Below are 6,720 nucleotides of genomic sequence, written 5' to 3' on the forward strand. Positions count from 1 at the left end.
GTTTACATAGTAACACGAAGTAAGAAACACAGTTTAAAATGTAACTAGGCAGAGCCCCGACGCACAAACACCTGTGCTGATGCCTGAAGGTACGTAGATGTCGAAATATAGCACTTCGATGCACAAATCACCACTGAACACAAGAAATCGAACCAAAACACAAGCTACCAGGAAGAAGCTGTACACTGGTCCGCAACCTACGAGAAAGTGGCGCCCCGGCCGCTGGAAATTACTTTTGTTACACGTCCCTCCGCGGAGCGCGACCAATCACGAGCCGCGGAGCGCTCCGATTGGTCGCGCAACAAGAAGCCAAGAAAACTTTTCACGAAAAAAATTCAGTTCCCGTCTCACTCATCTAGCGACAGCGGCACAGCTCAGACCTACGATGCCCCCCAAGACGAGCGGTAAGGCAGCCAAAAAGGCGGGCAAGGCCCAGAAAAACATCTCGAAGGGCGACAAGAAAAAGAAGCGCAAGAGGAAGGAAAGCTACGCAATCTACATCTACAAAGTGTTGAAGCAAGTTCATCCGGACACTGGCATATCATCTAAGGCCATGAGCATCATGAACAGTTTCGTGAACGACATTTTCGAGCGCATCGCGGCAGAGGCCAGCCGCCTCGCCCACTACAACAAGCGCTCCACCATCACCAGCCGCGAGATACAGACGGCCGTGAGACTGCTGCTGCCCGGGGAGCTGGCCAAGCACGCTGTCAGCGAGGGCACCAAGGCTGTCACCAAATACACCAGCTCCAAGTGAGCAGGTCTGGTGTGCACATGCTTACATAAACGGTCCTTTTCAGGACCAAGAACATGATCATGAAAGGAAATGCTTCTGCTGCTGTTCTACAATTCCCTCAATCCCTATGATAGTAAATGTAAGCTTAACCAAGGCAGAAATATTTTCATTAAAAAAAGTCTTTAAGACGCATGGTTTACTGGCTGAGATATATATATATATATTTTTTTTTTGCTTACTTCTGTGGTCATTAGTACATTGCTACAAATATATTTATATATATAAAAAAATAAATAAAAAAATCCTTTCTATTTAATTTAGTTAGATCATATATCAATATTAATGGCAAAGACCAGTTGCATCGATTCACTTTGAAAATAATTCCATTTGTGCTAAAACTGGACACAGTAAAAAAAAAAAAAAAAAAAAAAAAAAAACTGAAAAAAAAATATATATATACACACACACACACACATAATTCGAATTCATATTATGCTTAACTGCGTTTGAATTTGCAATCATGCACAAGATGTTTTGTACTTCGAAGTAAAAACAACATAATGTACTATTTAACTACCCACAGTACAAATGGATCCAAAAAAAAAGTGAATTTTCATGCAGACGAAAATGCTTACATTTATTCTATTTATATTAAGTACCCATTACTAACAGCTTATACTGGGTGGAATACAACAGTTGACATGATTTTACTTATATGGCAATTTAATATTTAACCAAAATTAATGGTAAACTAATATTTTAAAGTGTCATTTATGGCCCCTTACCTTCAGCATGTTTGCTTCCTTGCACACAAACGAGGACAAACACATCACCCAACTGAAAAAAAAAAAAAAATTTCACTTGCATCACAAATAATTTAAAATTTTTCACCACATGAAGTAAATATTTCGCAATAAAAAAAAATATAGCCCTAGGACTCGTGTGCACACCTTTTCTTCCCCACATCGCACACGCAAACAAAACTTCCAAATTATTACAAAATCACTCGATTATTATACATACATAAACACACATGTATTTTCCGAATAAGTGAGAAATGCAGGCCGATGAAAGTCAAATTTCGTTTCGGAAATTAAATCTCGCACAACTACCGACACATAACCAAACTTGCGTACATTTACATAGCATTAACCCTCTAAATAATAAACAAATGAAAGCAGAAAAAACAACATCGCTACCCACCGCGCGCGCTCCTGGCGGCGGGAGTAGGAACTACTTTGCACACAGACCGACATAGCCCCCTGCCAAAAACAGTAAAATAAATAATATATATAAGTCTTTTGGCGGGAAAAAATTTCTCAACCGCCTGGGAGCACCCTAGTGTGTGCCTGTCTTTAGGTTATGTTACTTTTAACTTCATTTTCTACAGGCAGACGCGAGGGTGCTCGCCCATTATTTTTATTTTTTTAAATTCTTTCCTACCTTTGGTGTGCCATGCAAGAATTTATCGTCAAAATGGCGGCCCCGAGTGCAAATTTCTCGTCTGCACTGCTGGCTGGATGATTATGTGATGTTTTGAAGGAGGGTGTTTTTTTTTTGTTTGGATTTTGTGTGAGGGGGGGAGGGGGCTGGGCTAGCTTTTTTTTTTTTAAATTTTCTAAACATTCATCTCTTATGTAACAGTGTTCAGCATTAAAAAATTTAAAAGAAGAGGCACTTACTCATCAATTTCAAAACAGCCTATGAAGAAAAATAAAAAAAATTTAAATTCATTCCAGTTTTATACATTCATGATTTGATCACATGTATAACTTTTCTTTTTTATTACCTTATTTAATTTTATTATTATTACTACTATTGCTGCTACAACCTAGAAGATACCTCAGTGATACTAATACCTGCTGGTAAAGTTAAAGGTTTCACCTTTCTTTCTTTAAACATATCACAATACCTTTCTTGAGTTAAATATTATCTAATGGCTTTAAGAAGTTATGGTAATGTTCATCAGTTATAGAGTGTGGGTTTGTGTGTGTGTGTGAGAGTGTATTTTGAAGAGGGCTTTGGTGGTTGGGATGGTGAGGGTGGTGGGTGTTGTGTTAGGGGAGGGGGGGGGGGAAGTAAAAGAGTGTTCATTACACGATTTCTCCTGTTGTTTGTAACAATCACACCTGGTATAGCTATTTCGAGTGGCAAATACAAACTGCAAAAAAAAAACATCTATATCATTGCCAACGGCCATATCACGATGAACACACCGGTTCTCGTCCGATCACCGAAGTTAAGCATCGTCGAGCGTGGTTAGTACTTAGATGGGTGACCGCTTGGGAACACCACGTGCCGTTGGCACTACTATTTTGCACCCTACAGAAAAAAATTTTTTTTTTAAAAATTTCAATTTTAAATTTTTTTTTCCCCCACAATCACCACATTTCCCCCCCCCCCCTAACACACACACTCACTCTCTCTCAATCAATCAATCAATCAATCAATCAATCAATCAATCAATCACTCACTCACTCACTCACTCACTCACCCACCCAGTAGCTGTGAATCTTTGCATGTGTATACCTCATACAAAATTCAAAGTGAAAAAATAAATATATAAGTGTATATGTATGTATGTATGTATGTATGTATGTATGTATATATGTATATATATATATATATATATATATATATATATATATATATATATAAACACACACACACACACACACCTATTTTGAAGTTTCTCTGTTTCAGTGGGCAGTTATGTATAATAATGAGAGATTCAAAAAGACGTTGATAACAATGTCATCAATGCCTGTTTAGTGTGCTCATTTGTTGGATGGTCGGCAGCAATACTAGAGGTGGTACAGCTGTATCCTGTAAAATTGTACCTGCAATGTGTTGTGTATGGAAAAAAATAAAAATTATATCATCTAAATTTTTGTTATCCAACAATAACCTTCCCATCAATGCATGATGTCACAGTAGCCATAGCTCTACTCTTTCTGCCATATAACATTGGGGGAAAAAAAAAAAAAAAAGGAGCTATTAGAATAATAACAAAAGATAAAAAATCATCTAACTGCAGACCAAAATTCAAAAAACTTAAAGTCCTGACTGCCATAAATGAATACGTTCTAGAAACTTTTTATTCATTCTTAAGAAAAAGAAGAAAAAAAAAATTATTATTTTTTTTTTTTTTTTTTTTTTTAGATATTCGCACATAGGTATAACACCAGAAATGCTAGTAAATTGAGGATAGTTGAACATAACACTAGGCGATTTGAAAATGGACTAAATTACTTGGGAGTAAAACTTTACAACTTAATATCACAGAAAATAACTAAAACAATTTACCAGTATTAAAAAAAAAAACAGTAAAAAAAATTCTTCTAGAATATCCTACCTACCCTCTGAAGCTATTCTTTAATTTGATTGATAATAGAGAAATTGAACTGTTAATTTGTTGAATGGACTTGTGATAACAGCTGCTTCATGTTTTGCATAAAGTTAAATTGTGTAACATGTTATGTATTTTTTTTTTTTGAAATTTTTTTTCTTGGTAACTTGCATCATGTAAATATTAATTGTCTGCACATACATGTTCTATATCCCGGAGCCTTGACTCCACGTGGGATCAACAGAACAAAAATACAAAAAAAAAAAAAAATCCAGCTCACTAATCTAGGTGCATTTTGCTAACAATATTTGGAATATATATATATTTTTTTTTTGTGTAACATGCAAATTCTGTATTATTCTGCACACATTATTTATAATCTTCTATCATTTTCTTAGATAATAACTATTAATTCATAAAATAGATTGTGTGTGCATAACCTCCTGGAAACATTTGCACTTACCTCCTACTTTACTTTTTCATTTAAGCAATCCTATTCGCATGTATACACTTAGGTTGCAGCATCGAAATTGTGTAAAATTCAAAGTGTGTATTGCCTGAAAAAAAAAAAAAAAAAAAAAAGACATACCAAATATTTGCATACAGCGACACACTACATATTTGCACACAGTGGAGTTTTGCGGTAATTAACCTAGCACAATTTACCACACGCAATCACACGCCCGCGATGAGATAACACACTCGCTGTTTTCCTGTTGACCGGCACGAGGAGTAAGAAAAATTGATATTTACACGAGCACACACTCCCACACTAGTCACAACGTCGGTCATCAAGTTGTGTTGAAAATTCCTGTAGCCTCTGTTTTCCCAAATGATTTCACTTAAAATTTCATTTAACAAGACCATAAACAAATTTACAATACTAATTTCTTAAACAAACACTTCAGCGAACAAGTGACTGTCGCATTCATTACAAAGCTTACAACTTAACAGATGTTTCCGATGTGAAATAAAATAAGAAAATGTTTTACAACCAACCTAGAACATTTAGTCAAAACGTTTTTGTCCTGGTTTATGATTATTTTCCGTGACATGAATGTTTCAAAACTAATAAAAATACGAATGCAGCCAAATATAATGAAGTTAGCACATAAAAGACGACTTAAAATATTTCATTTTTCGAGAATTGGCAGAGCAAGAACGCACAGGTCCAACGGAAATTTCTTTAAAGATAAACGACCATCGGACAAAAACACCCCCTCCCCTCATCCTCAAAAATACGTGAATAATATACTTTTTCAATTATATTTTTATCGTTTTTTTTTTTTTTTTTTTAATATACTCATTAAAACTTCAAAATAAGCAGGTACTCGTGTGTTTTTCTCTCTACAATGTACCTGATCTCGGTGCGTAAACCTACATCATTTAGAGATGGAATTAATGTACACATACAAGTAAAATTTTGTTCCATTGTAAAATTGAGAGAAAGAAGGTTTTCCAAACGCATTAAGTATGGAGACTTTAAATAAGATTACGAGCTTATAAATGTTTGCAACGAAATAAAGTGACCATGTATCTGCAATTTCAAAAATATTTTTGCTCTGCTAACCTCACATGCAAGCAAGTAAAAATAACCTCACAACTTACTTACCTCTCTCAATTTCGCAGTACCAAAACATAGAAGGGATAAATAGGATAGTTTTTATTCGAAATCCTGCAAGAGTTTTAATTTTTATTAAAATATTTCTCCAATGTAGCATGTGTGTGGAATACTTCATCAGCAACTTGCATCTGCACCTTGAGTGAATTGAAGGGCAGCCAGTTTTAAAAGCTAAACAGAAACTGCACTCTTGAGAATGCATCAGATCCAAGTGAAATGCTTGTTGTGTGTACAGTTAAAAGTTTTATTATTCACACAATGAAAATGTAAACAAAATTTACTCACAATAATAATCACATCATCCTTGGAGGTGCACGAAGAAAGCCATTCCAGGTGGCACTGAACAAGGTGATTTGCTAGTGCTTCCACAGCAAACAGCCTTCATGAAATTATCTCCACATTTTCAGCATACTATACACTAAAGTATACCTAAGTTAATTTAACCATTTTCAAGTGATTCCAGCACAAATTACGTATTTGATTCCTTGAATAACATCTGCAAATGAAAAGTTCCCTGTTTGGTGTAGCAGTAAATTTAAACAGCTCGCAGTGCAAATTAAACAGTGCAGCTGCCATAAAAAAATTACACTATTAGTGGAACTGCCCATTATGTCATCGTAGACTGCTGACATTTAGAAAACATTGAAAAATCAGTGCTAAAGAAGCCCTACATTACTTTCGCTGTCCAAAGTGCGCTGCTCCCTACGTGAGCAAGGCATCGAGAATTTTCTGAACCGTCCGCAACCAGAAAATTGGGTAACCAGATATTTGCAGAGAGAAAAATTTTATTTTCACTTTGCTCTTGCATTCTGTAGGATCAGTCTCGTCATGGCAGATACCGCAGCAGCGACTGCAGCACCAGCTGTTGCCCCATCACAGGCAGCTTCCCCGAAGAAAGGCAAGGCTGCGTCGAAGAAGCCACGAGCCAAGCCCGCGCACCCGCGCACATCTGAAATGGTGGCCTCTGCGATCAAGAGCCTCAAGGAAAGGGGCGGCTCATCACTGCAAGCCATC

At 36.3% G+C, this 6,720-nt stretch overlaps 1 non-coding gene across 1 annotated transcript; it reads left to right on the forward strand.

Annotated features, from left to right (window-relative positions):
• Positions 1 to 2,924: 2,924 nt before the first annotated feature.
• Positions 2,925 to 3,043, forward strand: LOC134543932 (5S ribosomal RNA). The gene has a single exon (XR_010077376.1). It is a non-coding gene; the product is annotated as a 5S ribosomal RNA (ribosomal RNA).
• Positions 3,044 to 6,720: the final 3,677 nt, after the last annotated feature.

Source organism: Bacillus rossius, unplaced genomic scaffold (genome assembly GCF_032445375.1).
Source record: "Bacillus rossius redtenbacheri isolate Brsri unplaced genomic scaffold, Brsri_v3 Brsri_v3_scf25, whole genome shotgun sequence".
In the NCBI taxonomy this organism is placed as follows: domain Eukaryota; kingdom Metazoa; phylum Arthropoda; class Insecta; order Phasmatodea; family Bacillidae; genus Bacillus; species Bacillus rossius.